Source organism: Protopterus annectens, chromosome 3.part0 (assembly GCF_019279795.1).
Source record: "Protopterus annectens isolate FY-2018-M chromosome 3.part0, PAN1.0, whole genome shotgun sequence".
NCBI classification, from domain to species: domain Eukaryota; kingdom Metazoa; phylum Chordata; order Ceratodontiformes; family Protopteridae; genus Protopterus; species Protopterus annectens.
The window spans coordinates 37088658-37101582 of NC_056731.1; positions in this window are offsets into that span (position 1 = coordinate 37088658).

Below are 12925 nucleotides of genomic sequence, written 5' to 3' on the forward strand. Positions count from 1 at the left end.
CATAGGGATTAATGCCCAGCTTAGTAAGTTTATCTATGATTCCAGAGTGGGGGATGATGTTGAAGGCCTTGTTGAGGTCCAGATAGGCTGTGTGGCCCACCTTACCCTTGGCCACGGCTCTGGAGACTGATTCAAAGAAGTCAATCAGGTTCAGGAGACAAGATTGGCCCTTCACGAACCCAAACTGCATGGGGTCCAGTGTTTGAAGGTTGCCAATGTCTCTGTTTATAAGTTCCATGATAATACATTCCATGGCCTTGTAGATCAGGCTCGTCAGACTGATGGGACTTTAGTTCCCGGGATCCAAGGTGGATCCTCCCTTGTTGAGTGGGATAACTGCAACTGTGCACCACTCAATGGGCATGAAGCCTGAGGAGAGGCTATGATTAAACATGACACTTAGGTGAGGTGCCATTTCATTTTGTAGTTCATGTAGTACACACCTGGGATGTCGTCTGGTCCCATGGATGCTGTATTCTTAGCTTTGGAGAGTGCATTTTTTTACTTGTGTTGCCATTATTACCGGAATTTGGCAATATTTCAGTATTGAGATGGGCCCTTTAGGGGGTGAGAGGGGATGAAGTTTGCACTGAATCGATCTGCCAGGATATTTGCAATATCCTTCGGATCAGTATATTTAATGCCATTTTGTTGTAGCTCAGAGCAGATATGAGCATTGCCATTTAGATTCTTGACATAGCTGTAGAATGCCTTGTGGTTGTCTTTGGAATCTTTGGCAATTTTATTTTTGTAACTGGCTTTGGAGGATTTTATGAGGGATCTCAGCTTTTTACTGAGGCTGGTAAGGGAGTTTTTTGCATCCTGGGATTTTCCTCTTTTCTACAACAGTTTCTTCCTTTTGTTGTAAAGTTTGTTTATGGCAAGGGACCACCAGATTAGCTTCCTTTTTTTTGGAGGAGAACGTCTTGGTTCTAAGACTGGAATCAAAAGAACTGAAATGACAACTTCACCTGAATGCACAACACCCCCCCCCCCCCACCAGGATTGAATGAGAGTGTATCCATTAATAGCATTTTTTGCGTGGAAGATTTTCAATACATATAACTCTAGTTAATCACTGTATATTAATCAGATCAGACAATTAGTAGTAGAAGTAGCGAACTAAATCTCGTTTTAAGTAAAAAAAAATATATATATATATATATATATATATATATATATATATATATATATATACATATGTGTATATCAAAAATGAAATATTGTGCAGAATTACTAAGTATTCAAAAGTAATCCAGGCAAGGCAGGCAGTCTGTTTCCAGTCAAAAATCCTTTATTAAGTACACAGACGAGCTTCTTCTTTCAGCTTTTCCAGGTTAGAGGTCGCCACAGTGGAACTCTGGTCCGCTAATGATTGGCAGTTAAATGTTATGGTGCCGAGGTGCCAGCCTGATGCACATCCTTCAGTGAAGGCATGCCCATTCAGGCATGTCTTTCAAATGCAGGGAGGACATGCAGACTCCACACAAAAGGCGCTCCAGCCGAGAATCGAATGGGAGAACCTCTTGCTGTGAGGCGACAACACTACCGCAGCACCACCGCAGCAGATTAAGTACATAGACAAGCGATCCAAGTAAACCAGCTCGAATGTCACACTGATGGGGGAAGGGATGTGAATTTAACAAGTGTACCAATAACACTTTGTTTTTACAGCACAATAAACCACTCCCTTGGCTGATAAAAAGTATATATATATATTTAGAAAGCTTGTGAGGAAACTATTACTCTCTTAATTTTGTTTTAGGGTAGCAGTTAAAAGAATTTGTGTGTACAAAATTAAATTTTATCGCTACATCCCTGGTGTCTTGCCCTGAAAATCGGGAACATATTTTGTTAGGCCTAATAACATGATAGTCACCTATGTTTGATTCATGGTTTTGCAGTAGGAAGTAAGTTACTGAGGAGCATTGTGTTCAGACATGGTGTTCTGTGTAGGCAGTGCATGACTTGTACAGAAGACCCAGTCTTGACATGACTGTCGAACACTGCATCTTAAAACATTACTCTACTACTTTTCCTTCACATTATGGCTCTTGGCTGTCATTTGAAATGTGTTACTGTTCAGAAATCATTACTTATAAAAATCAGTAAAGCTGCATATTGGAGAAGAAATAATTATGTATAGAGCATACATAAAAAGGAACAAAATACAGAAATGTGCCTAATGGAACACGTAGAGCTCACAGTTCTCATTTATTAGTACCAACCATTCATGATGCAGTAATCACAAAACTCCACTAAAAGTTTGCACTGGACATTCACTTCAAAAATTATGACCTCATGCCTTGTGGTTCAGGATTTCCATGTAGTTATACCAGATGATTAGTTATACATATGCAATTTGGGCGATGGCGGTTTCAAGTCACCCTTGTAGAAAAAAGAAAAAAAAACAGTATCTGTCCCCACATACACACACACACACACACACACACACACACACACACACACACACACACACACACACACACACACACACAAACACACAAACACACACACCTGCTACCTGCACTGGCATTCTGTCCTTACATTTTACATATTTCTTAACAAAAATGATGTTTTAACATTCCACATACTGGGGTAGGTAGGATCACTTAATTTGGCTGTATGTTCAGAATTTGTAAGGGCCTGAGTAAAAATGCTGTGCAAAACTTTACTTAAATTATGCTGTACCATACTGCCTTACTTATATCAAGAAGTGGGCAGCGATGAAGACATGTAAGAAAGCAACCATCCGTTATAAGTCTGAAGGTAATGCTACTCAATGCTAGAAGTCTAAACCTCAAAATGCACTCTCTCGAGGCACTCCTAAAAATGGAGAACATTGATATATGTGCAGTAACTGAGACCTGTTCAAGGCCCCTGCAATACCAGGCTACAACTCTTACCACACTTTTCGGCCACCAAACCAGGACCAAAACACTAAAGGTGGAGGAGTGTCAATATTCACCAAGGATATTCACACCACCAGGCTAGTTGCCCAACACAATGCATCTGAAATTCTCCAGGTGCAACTAACACTAGGTAAGACTGCAATCCAAATTGTAGCTTGCTAGAGATCCCCCACCATACCCCAAGATTCTCACTACACCTTTCTAAACATACTGGAAAATATTAAGATAGAACCAAACACCCTAATACTGGGTGATTTTAACTACCCTGCCATTAACTGGGAAAACTACTTATGTACCAATACCTTTGCCCAACGACCATAGCTAGCGCCTTTAATAACTTTTTCACTGAAACAATCCAATCTCTAGCAAATCAACTAACCCCCTCTAACTTAAATCACATGCCTAATCTACCTAATAATCACCCAGAATTTAGCTTCCAACCAATATCCATTAGTTTTATCAAAACATTTCTAAAAAATCTAAAACCTACCACCCTCGCTGCCGACCTCCTCCCTGCAGAGTACCTGCAAATAGCTGCAGATGCCATTGCATATCCCATATCTATCCTCATCAACAGAACCTTTTCCAAAAATGATATCCCCTCCCTCTGGAAAATATCTCACGTCATCCCACTCCATAAAGGTGGTAGCTCCTCAGACATATCCAACTATCGACCCATTGCCATTCTTTCCCCACTAGTCAAAATAATGGAGAAATGTATACACAAGCAACTAATGCAATACTTTTCACAGAATAACTTACTATCTGACTCCCAGCATGGTTTCAGGCCATACCACAGCACCACCTCAGCCCTCCTTTCCTTTACTACTGCCATAAACCAAAACAGGAATGACAATAGGCTAACCTCTGCCCTCTTTCTTGACCTATCAAAAGCCTTTGACATGGTCAGCCATGAACTTCTCATTATTTCACTAAAATCTATTTCCCTCAACAAGCCTGCTATCCAGTGGTTCCAGTCCTACCTGACTGGTAGATAGCAGGTGGTACTATGGCAGGGCAAACTCTCCAGCCAGTTACCTCTCACACTTGGTGTCCCTCAAGGGTCCATACTAAGTCCACTACTCTTCTCTATTTTTATCAACAACCTCCACACTGCTATCCCTAATGCCACCTGCATTCAATACGCAGATGACTCCACTCTCATCTGCTCAGCCACCTCTCCATCTGACTTGCAAATCTTAACCCAAAATACATTTAACACTATTAAGAACTGGCTCACCAATCAATGCCTACTTCTGAACCCCAATAAAACTAAACTTCTACTCTTCTCTCCGACTAGTAGATCCACCACACTTTCATTCTCTGTCACATTTAACAATGGTACCATTATTTCCACAGATAATCACATCAAACTGCTAGGGGTTATCATAGACAATCTCAAATTTGACCTACAGGTCAACAAAACCATACAGACCATCAATAAGAAGCTTGGATAACTGTATAGAAACAAGAAATTTTTAACCTAACTGGCTAGGACTGCAATGTCCCGATCACACCTATTCTCTACTCTTTTATATGCCTCGCCTGTACTCTCAAACCTCAACAAATCTGAACTAGGTAAGCTGTCCCATAGCTACAATCATATTGCCAGATTTGCCATTGGCTCCACCTATAGAACCCACCACTACCAGAAACTTAAACAACTAGAGTGGCTAGAACTGCCCAGCTTAATTCACTTCAATCAACTCTTAATAGCACACAAAATTTTCTAGCACCCTGAGGATACCCCCTCACTTAAAAATATTATTAAGCCATATAGCAACCTAAGATCCCTATGGTCAGCTGCTAAACTACTGGTCCAAACCCACAAAGATAATAACTCTGCTGGTGAATCCCTGTTTGCCAACTTCATTGGCAAAACTTGGAATTCGTTGCCAAACTATATAACCCTACAATCCTCCAAAATTCTCTTAAAAAAAAAAAAAAAAAACCTCAAACAGTATCTCAAAGTGAATTGGCTATGCTCATGTACCAACTCTGATTAAGTTATAAACTAAAAGCATATTCTGCAATTATCATAACTTGTAACTACATCACCAAGCTCTGCTTCTAATCTGATGTCTCTTACTTTTAATTGTCTGTCCATGAGAATTGTGAGTCCCTACTAGGGAACACTATTAACCCACTGTTTATAATCACTTTGTTTTTATAATTGTTTGCTACCTTCTGTGTAATCTATGTAAGTTTGCTATGTGGAGCTTTTCTCCCCGGGCCTCCGCTGAAAATGGAAATGTATCCAGTCGGACTATCCCAGTAAACAAATGTAAAATAAATAAAATAAATACATTTTTTGGTGGGAAGCACCAAAGGTATAGCTAGGATGGGGTGAAGGGGGCAGCCTCTATGAGCACAAGGTGTTAGGGGCATAATTGGTAGATGTTGACCAGTCAGCTGATGTTGCCTTTTTGATCAGGACTGTAGTGCACTTCTTGTGTGGTATTTTGCTTTGAGGGGTTGCAAGATTGGGGGTGGTATAATGCACTAGAACAGCTAACTACAATGCTGAGTGGCAGACAGAACCAGCTGGGAGGCAGTTTCTTGGCATCAACCAGCTTTAATGAGTGCTGCTGTTTTGGTAGAAGATAAAGGTTATGTACAAAAGAATTGCGCAGTTAAAGGTTTGCTCCTGAGTTACATCTTTACCAGTTATTCTAAACCAATTAATAATAATAAGACATAGTAAACAGATTGTGTTCTCCATATGTATGTGAATAACAATCTGTTAACTCTAGACAACAGTCTGATTTTGCTCTGTCCTTTTGTTTTTGTCTCTACTTCTGCTTGGCATATAGAATGTTTCTTAGATAGTAAGAATGCCTTCAAATCAGGGGCTTTAGAGAATTCGGGAAGTTATTTGCTGATATTGAATAGCTAGCAAACTTCTCTGAATTTGGTAACTGACAATGTATGACATTTTCTATAACAATAGTGGTATAAACATAGTTAATGACTCAGAAATATGCTGTTTGCTTGGCTATGCATATTTCTTTGATAATACTGCATTTGTCATTCCTGTTTACTGCCAAAAGGGATCTCAAATGGACTACTGCACATCCTATAGCTTTCTTCTGGTATTTTTTTTGTTCAGTTTGCTGATCATTGTTGATGCTGGGGGTTGTTGTTATTGGCTCAAAATAGTTTGACACCTGGACTTTAACCAAGCAGCATACAATGTAATAACTGATAATGGACTTCTTTTTATATGCAACACAGTGGTTTTGCCTAGTTATCATGGTTAATCAATTTAATGTTCCCCTTAGTATGCACTTCTCCAGTTATTAACTTCATATTGTGAGCTTGTGGCTCTCCAGATACAGTCCTAGGGGTCACTGCATTTCATAGGTAGGTACTAGGCTATCAGCCCAACAGCCTAAGTAAGCATAGCCAACAAGGTTCCCTGGCTTATGCCACCCAAGAAAGTTAATTTCCTGTACTCCTGTCGAGCAGAGCCACAGAAGTGATCCCTGGGGTGTATTTCCTATTAAGATTTTTCTTGAAGAGTGCTAATGAAGAACTTTACTTGACATACAGGTTCATAGATAAGAATATTCATCATCAATCAGTGAAGTTCTTTCCAGTGGTGAGAATAAACCTTGCACTTTAGAGATGGGAAGCAGTACTTTTACCACTGAGCCACTTGGTCTTTCAGATGTTGCTTGTTATGAAAAAATATTTTACATTTGATGTGGATGCTGAAATTATGTATATCTAGAACTGGCCCACTTTCTGTGGTTTGTGGTAGACTAAGTATTCAGTTGTTGTGTATATAGTCAACTGTGTATCTTTGCCACTGTTTATAAATGCTGTGACCAAGACCATGTGGTGAGTTTGTTTTCTTTTTTTGTCTTTTTGGAGGATGGAGTAGTCTGGGAACATTAAGCACATTACTTGTTATTGACAAACTTTGTTCAATGACTGTTATTATGATAGTCCCTTTGTATATAATGTATGTATATATTGCATTTTGTTATTCACTCTGTACATAATGTCATGTGTCTGTTGCGTTTACCTCAGTCTGAAACTGAAATAGGTCCAATAATATAAAGTGAATTTGGGTACCACTGAGCAAATACTTTACTTTTAAATGTACAGATTAGTTAAGTATGGCTGTCTCATGGTTATATTCCACAGCTATATTATGTAAATATTTGTATTTCATTAAAAATAAAAACAAGTACGAAGTTGGTTGGTCAAGCCAATGCAGTAAAATGTCCAAAAATGATGACCAAATGCAGCGAATGAAAATAACCTCCTTTATTCCAACCAATTGCACAAGTACTAAGTACTTTCACAGAATGTATCTGCTTCTTCAGGGGATGTCATCTATACTTTTCATTTAACTGTTTTATACTTGCTGATTAGTACATTAATTGAATAATCATCTAATTAAAATCATTAACTTTTAAAGTTATATATCTCTATAAACTTCCAAAGTATATGTTTCATATAAACAGAAACATAAGAACAAAAATATGTTAAAATAGTAATAAAAACATTTGATATATTGACTTAATACAATTGTGTAAGTGATTTAATTCAGGTTGAAGGGAAAATACTTCATTGAGACTGGGGGGGGGGGGGTACATGCATTGAAATGCAGTGTCCACTTATTTTCTTTTTTTTTTCAGTATAATTTTTAATGTCCCCCACCTCTCTTTGTTAAAGATACATTTTCTAAAATTAAAAATTTAAATGCATGCAGGTCATTTGTATTCACTCTCCCCCGGATTTTCTAAACTTCCATGCAGGACTAGCTTAGTCCTGCACAGAAGCGACCGTTTAGGAGCAGGATGGCAGTGCACCATGCATATTAATTATGCATGCTGCCTGAGTGCCTAAGCTTACACGGAGCGTGTAAGAGTGCAGGGGGCATGTCAAACACCCCTCCACAATGTAGAACAAAAGAAAGGGGTAAGAAATGAGCAAGACCGCTCATAGGTGTTCAGATATCCCCACCAACATTCCCTCATGTGTACAACAGCAACAGTACATATAAATAAAATGAAGAAACCCTTTTATTTTGTTTTTAAAACTCTGATTAAAGCTAACCGTAAATGCGAGGGTGTGCCCATTGCTTAGCTACGGTTAAAGCAGCTTAAAAGGCTGAAGAGGATACCAAAGAAGATATATGGAAATAAAGCAGCACAGAAATAGTGTAGTGGGCAGAGCATTTGCCTTACAAGCAGACATTCCAGGTTTGAGTCCCACTGCAGCACATTCCATTTTACATGGCAAAGCATGTTATGCCCCAAATTTTTGTTACATAACCCACAAAATAACATATATTTATGAACTGGAGTACTGCAGTAAATGCACATGTGAGGTATCAGTGTCATAATGAATAAGGCACTAGTAAGCAGGTCTAAGCACAAATAAACAGTAGCAAGCATATTTAAGCACTAGCTAGCGGGTGTAAGCCCGTTTGCATGATGGTAAGCAATGCCTAAACTGGCTAAGCAATTCTAAAGCTAACTGTCTGTAACCAGATGTAATGGCAGGTTAGCAGTGCTTACCGTCACGCAAACCCGCTTACAACTGCTCAAAAGTGCCTTAATCACTCTGTATCCAACGTCCCTTGTACTGCCCAGCAACAAAATAAACAGCCATGCAGGTCTTGAACCCAGGACTCTACACACCATAGTCCCAGTAGTTATCCACCAAGCCATCCTAGAAGTACAGAAGAGTGAGGGAGTAGCAAACAAGTCCTTACCATAGTATAAAAAACTCAACCTGTGAAAGGCATCAGTATACAGTCATATGTGCCATAACCCATAACTTAAGATAAATATGTGAACTGGAGTACAGCAGGAAGCCCAGAAGTGAGTTGTAATTGTAATAGAGTGTTGAAGCCCCCAATAAAACACAAGGGCCTCACAGAGTGTAAGTACACATCAGTTAGGGATACTCGGGCATACATATATGGTGTAATGCATAATAACACAATGCCAAAAAGGCATTATAATGAAGGTCTAATGTAAGCAATGCTAAGGATTACACAGGATAGCTTAGGTGGTGTGAGCAATGTGTAGACCAGCTAACTCAGTGTACCCAGTGGTATACCCCTTTAAACAATGCCAACCCTAGGTAAGCAGGTTTGCCCATAGCTTAGCCTTTTCAAAACCGGCCAATCACAGAAAAGTGCGGGAAATCAGCCCTACTTAAACCCAAGAGGCGGGAATACATCTCAGAACTGGTTGTAGCTTACACTTGCAGGCACTATGGCAGTAAGGGTAGAAGGAGTGCGCTTCCGGGTCCAGTGCTGATGCATCCAGGAGTCCATGGTCATGGCAGGAGGCACAGAGACTGCTGCAGGGCCAGTACCAGGGCTCTCAATATAAGGCAGAGGCCTGGAACTGTCTTACCCACGACCTCACCAGTGCCACTAGCATACCCCGAACTGGTGAGCAGGTCAGGCACCACTATGCCGACCTGAAGCGGCAGAAAGGGGACCTCTTGGAGGAGTGGCTCCAAGAGGCTAGAGCATCAGAGGATGTTCCAGCTATGTGTAAGTATCACCCCAGTATGTGTGTAATAATTGCCAACTCAGGTATATCATGGATAGGTATGGTTAAATATTCCTCTTATGTCCCCCACAGCTGCAACGGCGTGGGCTGCGAACCAGGAGGCCAACATCTGTCACCTGGCGAGATTGCAACGTGAGGCAGGTCAATAATACTCATGCTTTTACTGTCATAGGAAATAAAAATAAAAGTAGTAGTAAATTAATTGCTAGTATAAAACCTGTGTTGTTCAAGGCAAGTACTGCATACACTAGAGAATATGGCAGGAACAGTCTCATATTGTTTGTATGTCAATAAAATTGTAATATCCTGACAAAACAGGTCTAACTGCTGGACTGCATGTGTATATTCTGGTAACATATGGTAATGTAGATTTGCAATCATCTAATAGTACTGTTGTATTAAGCACTGTGACCCACACCATGCACCATAAGTTGAATGTGTAGGAATTCCTGTATATGATAGGTGTAATCTCCAGAGGCCATGTAGTACAACTGAGAGACACATAGACAGTAAGCAGGGAAAATGCAGACAACAAAAACTGAATAGCACATGCAACTGACATGTGAACTGTTGTTTTTTTAGCACACACAGCCACGGTTCAAATCCTGCCAGTGGTAGTAATCTGCATACAGAATCATACCCCACAACTGTACAGATATGTCTGGAATGTCTATTAAAGTGGCCCATACCTATTGCCTATCAACCTATCCTCCTGGGAAATGAGTGGGATGATCCCAGACCTATAGGCAGCAAACAGGAAATACAACTGATTGACACACATCTATGACAACAAACCTAGCACACTAGCAACTCCCCAATACCTTATGTGACTAAGAAGCCACATATGTCCCATTTACACCCCAACTTGTTAAGCTGTGGTCAGAGTGTGTACAGTAACAGAGTGCGATGTATGTGCATAATAGTTATGTGGAACCTGGTACTGTGTGTGGGAGCATTCAGGTAGTGCTAATAAACATACTTCCCACAGGTCTGTCAGATACCAACACTGTGCCCAGAAATACAAGAATGATATGCAGTTGCTCTGAATAATGACGTATTACACGTCACTGTCGCCCACACTGTCCTACAACATATAACTGTGTAGGAAATCTGTATAAGAGTGTTGTTATACAAGGTCAGAATGCATAAGCACAGGGGATTAATAAGACAGAAAGCAGAGTGGAGATATACAGTGCTAAGGCTCTTGCCACCCCAATAGTGCCTTTTTCAGGCAAAGTTCAAAGGACAAACCCACCACCGTAACAGGTACAAGCATGCAAAATCTGAAGGTAATGCTACTCAATGCCAGAAGTCTAAAGCTCAAAATGCACTCTCTCGAGGCACTCCTAAAAATGGAGAACATCGATATCTGTGCAGTAACTGAGACCTGGTTCAAGGTTCCAGAGAGCACTCCAGCAATACCAGGCTACAACTCTTACCACACTTTTTGGCCACCAAATCAGGACCAAAACACTAAAGGTGGAGGAGTGTCAATATTCACCAAGGATATTCACACCACCAGGCTAGTTGCCCAACACAATGCGTGTGAAACTGTCCAGGTGCAATTAACACTAGGTAAGACTGCAATCCAAATTGTAGCGTGCTACAGATTCCCCACCATGCCCCAAGATTCTCACTACACCTTTCTAAAAATACTGGAAAATATTAAGATAGAACCAAACACCCTAATACTGGGTAATTTTAACTACCCTGCCATTAACTGGGAAAACTACTCCTGTACCAACACCTTTGCCCAACGGTTCTTGGAATTCATAAATTCCAACGCCCTGGATCAACTAATCCATAGTCCCACCAGGGGCTCCAATATCCTAGACCTGGTCATTACCAACATGGGAAATCAATGCTCCACACCTATAGTCACCCCCTCTTTAGTCAGGTCTGACCATAAGCTAATCACCCTTAACATCCACATCCCACCCCCACCCCCCAGTAAGGAAACCTCCATAAAAAATTTCTCCAAAGCCAACTTCATGCTACTCAAGTCAGATGTGACATATTCATGACACCCATGCAAATGGGAACTGAAAGTTCAACTGCTAAATCCTACACTAAGGTACTGTACGAGCACATCCACTCATGCATGAATCATGCCATCCCAAATAGAACCAAGATGCTCTCATCCAAAAAAAGGAAGTCAATCTGGTGGTCCCCTGCCATAAACCAACTTTACAACGAAAGGAAGAAACTGTTGCAGAAAAGAAGAAAATCCAGGATACAAAAAACTCCCTTATCAGCCTCAGTAAGAAACTGAGATCCCTCATAAAATCCTCCAAAGCTAGTTACGAAAATAAAATTGCCAAAGATTCCAAAGACAACCACAAGGCATTCTATAGCTATGTCAAGAATCTAAATGGCAATGCTCAGATTTGCTCTGAGCTAAAACAGAATGGCATTAAATATACTGATCCCAAGGATATTGCCAATATCCTGGCAGATCGATTCAGTGGCAACTTCACCCCCCCACCCCCTAAATGGCCCATCTCAATACCGGATGATTGCCAAATTCCGGTAATAAAGGCCACACAGTAAAAAATGCACTCTCCAAAGCTAAGAATACAGCATCCATGGGACCAGATGACATCCTGGGCTGTGTACTACATGAACTACAATATGAACTGGCACCTCACCTAAGTGTCATGTTTAATCATAGCCTCACCTAAGGCTTCATGCCCACTGAGTGGCACAGAGCTACAGTTATCCCACTCCACAATTGTCACACATTCACACCCACCACCACACAGGATACAATTTACAAACACACACACACACACACACCTGTTATGTCTGGGAGTAGAATCCCTACCTAACTAGTTTATTACACTATGGAGTTATAGTATGCACCACAGAGATTACTGGAGTACTCCTTCCCCAAAGGTGTATATCACATTGGATGACAGCAGGATTACCAAAGTAGGACAGTTGAATTGTAGTGAGTGTGGCTAGGCTAAAATGCATTGCTCCCTACACAGACAGTGATACACACACAAATCATCTACAACCGACATGTGTGGGTATAGAACCCCTAACAGGGCATCTATATCACACTACAGCATGAAGCTGTTATAGTACACACCATGGGGATTACTGACAAACTCCTTCCCCAAAGGTGTATTTCACAATGAATGACATCAGCAGGATTGCCAAATCAGGGCATTTGAACTGTACTGAGTGTGACTAGCCTAAAATGCATTGCTCCCTACATAGACAGTGACACACACACAAAACATCCATAACCAACATGTGTGGGTATAGAACCCCTAACAGAGGTCTATATCACACTACAGCATGGAGCTGTTATAGAACACATCATGGGGATTACTGGAAAACACCTTCCCCAAAGGTGTATTTCACAATGAATGACATCAGCAGGATTGCCAAAGTAGGGCATTTTACCTGTACTGAGTAAGACTAGCCTAAAATGCATTTCTCCCTGCACAGACATTGAAA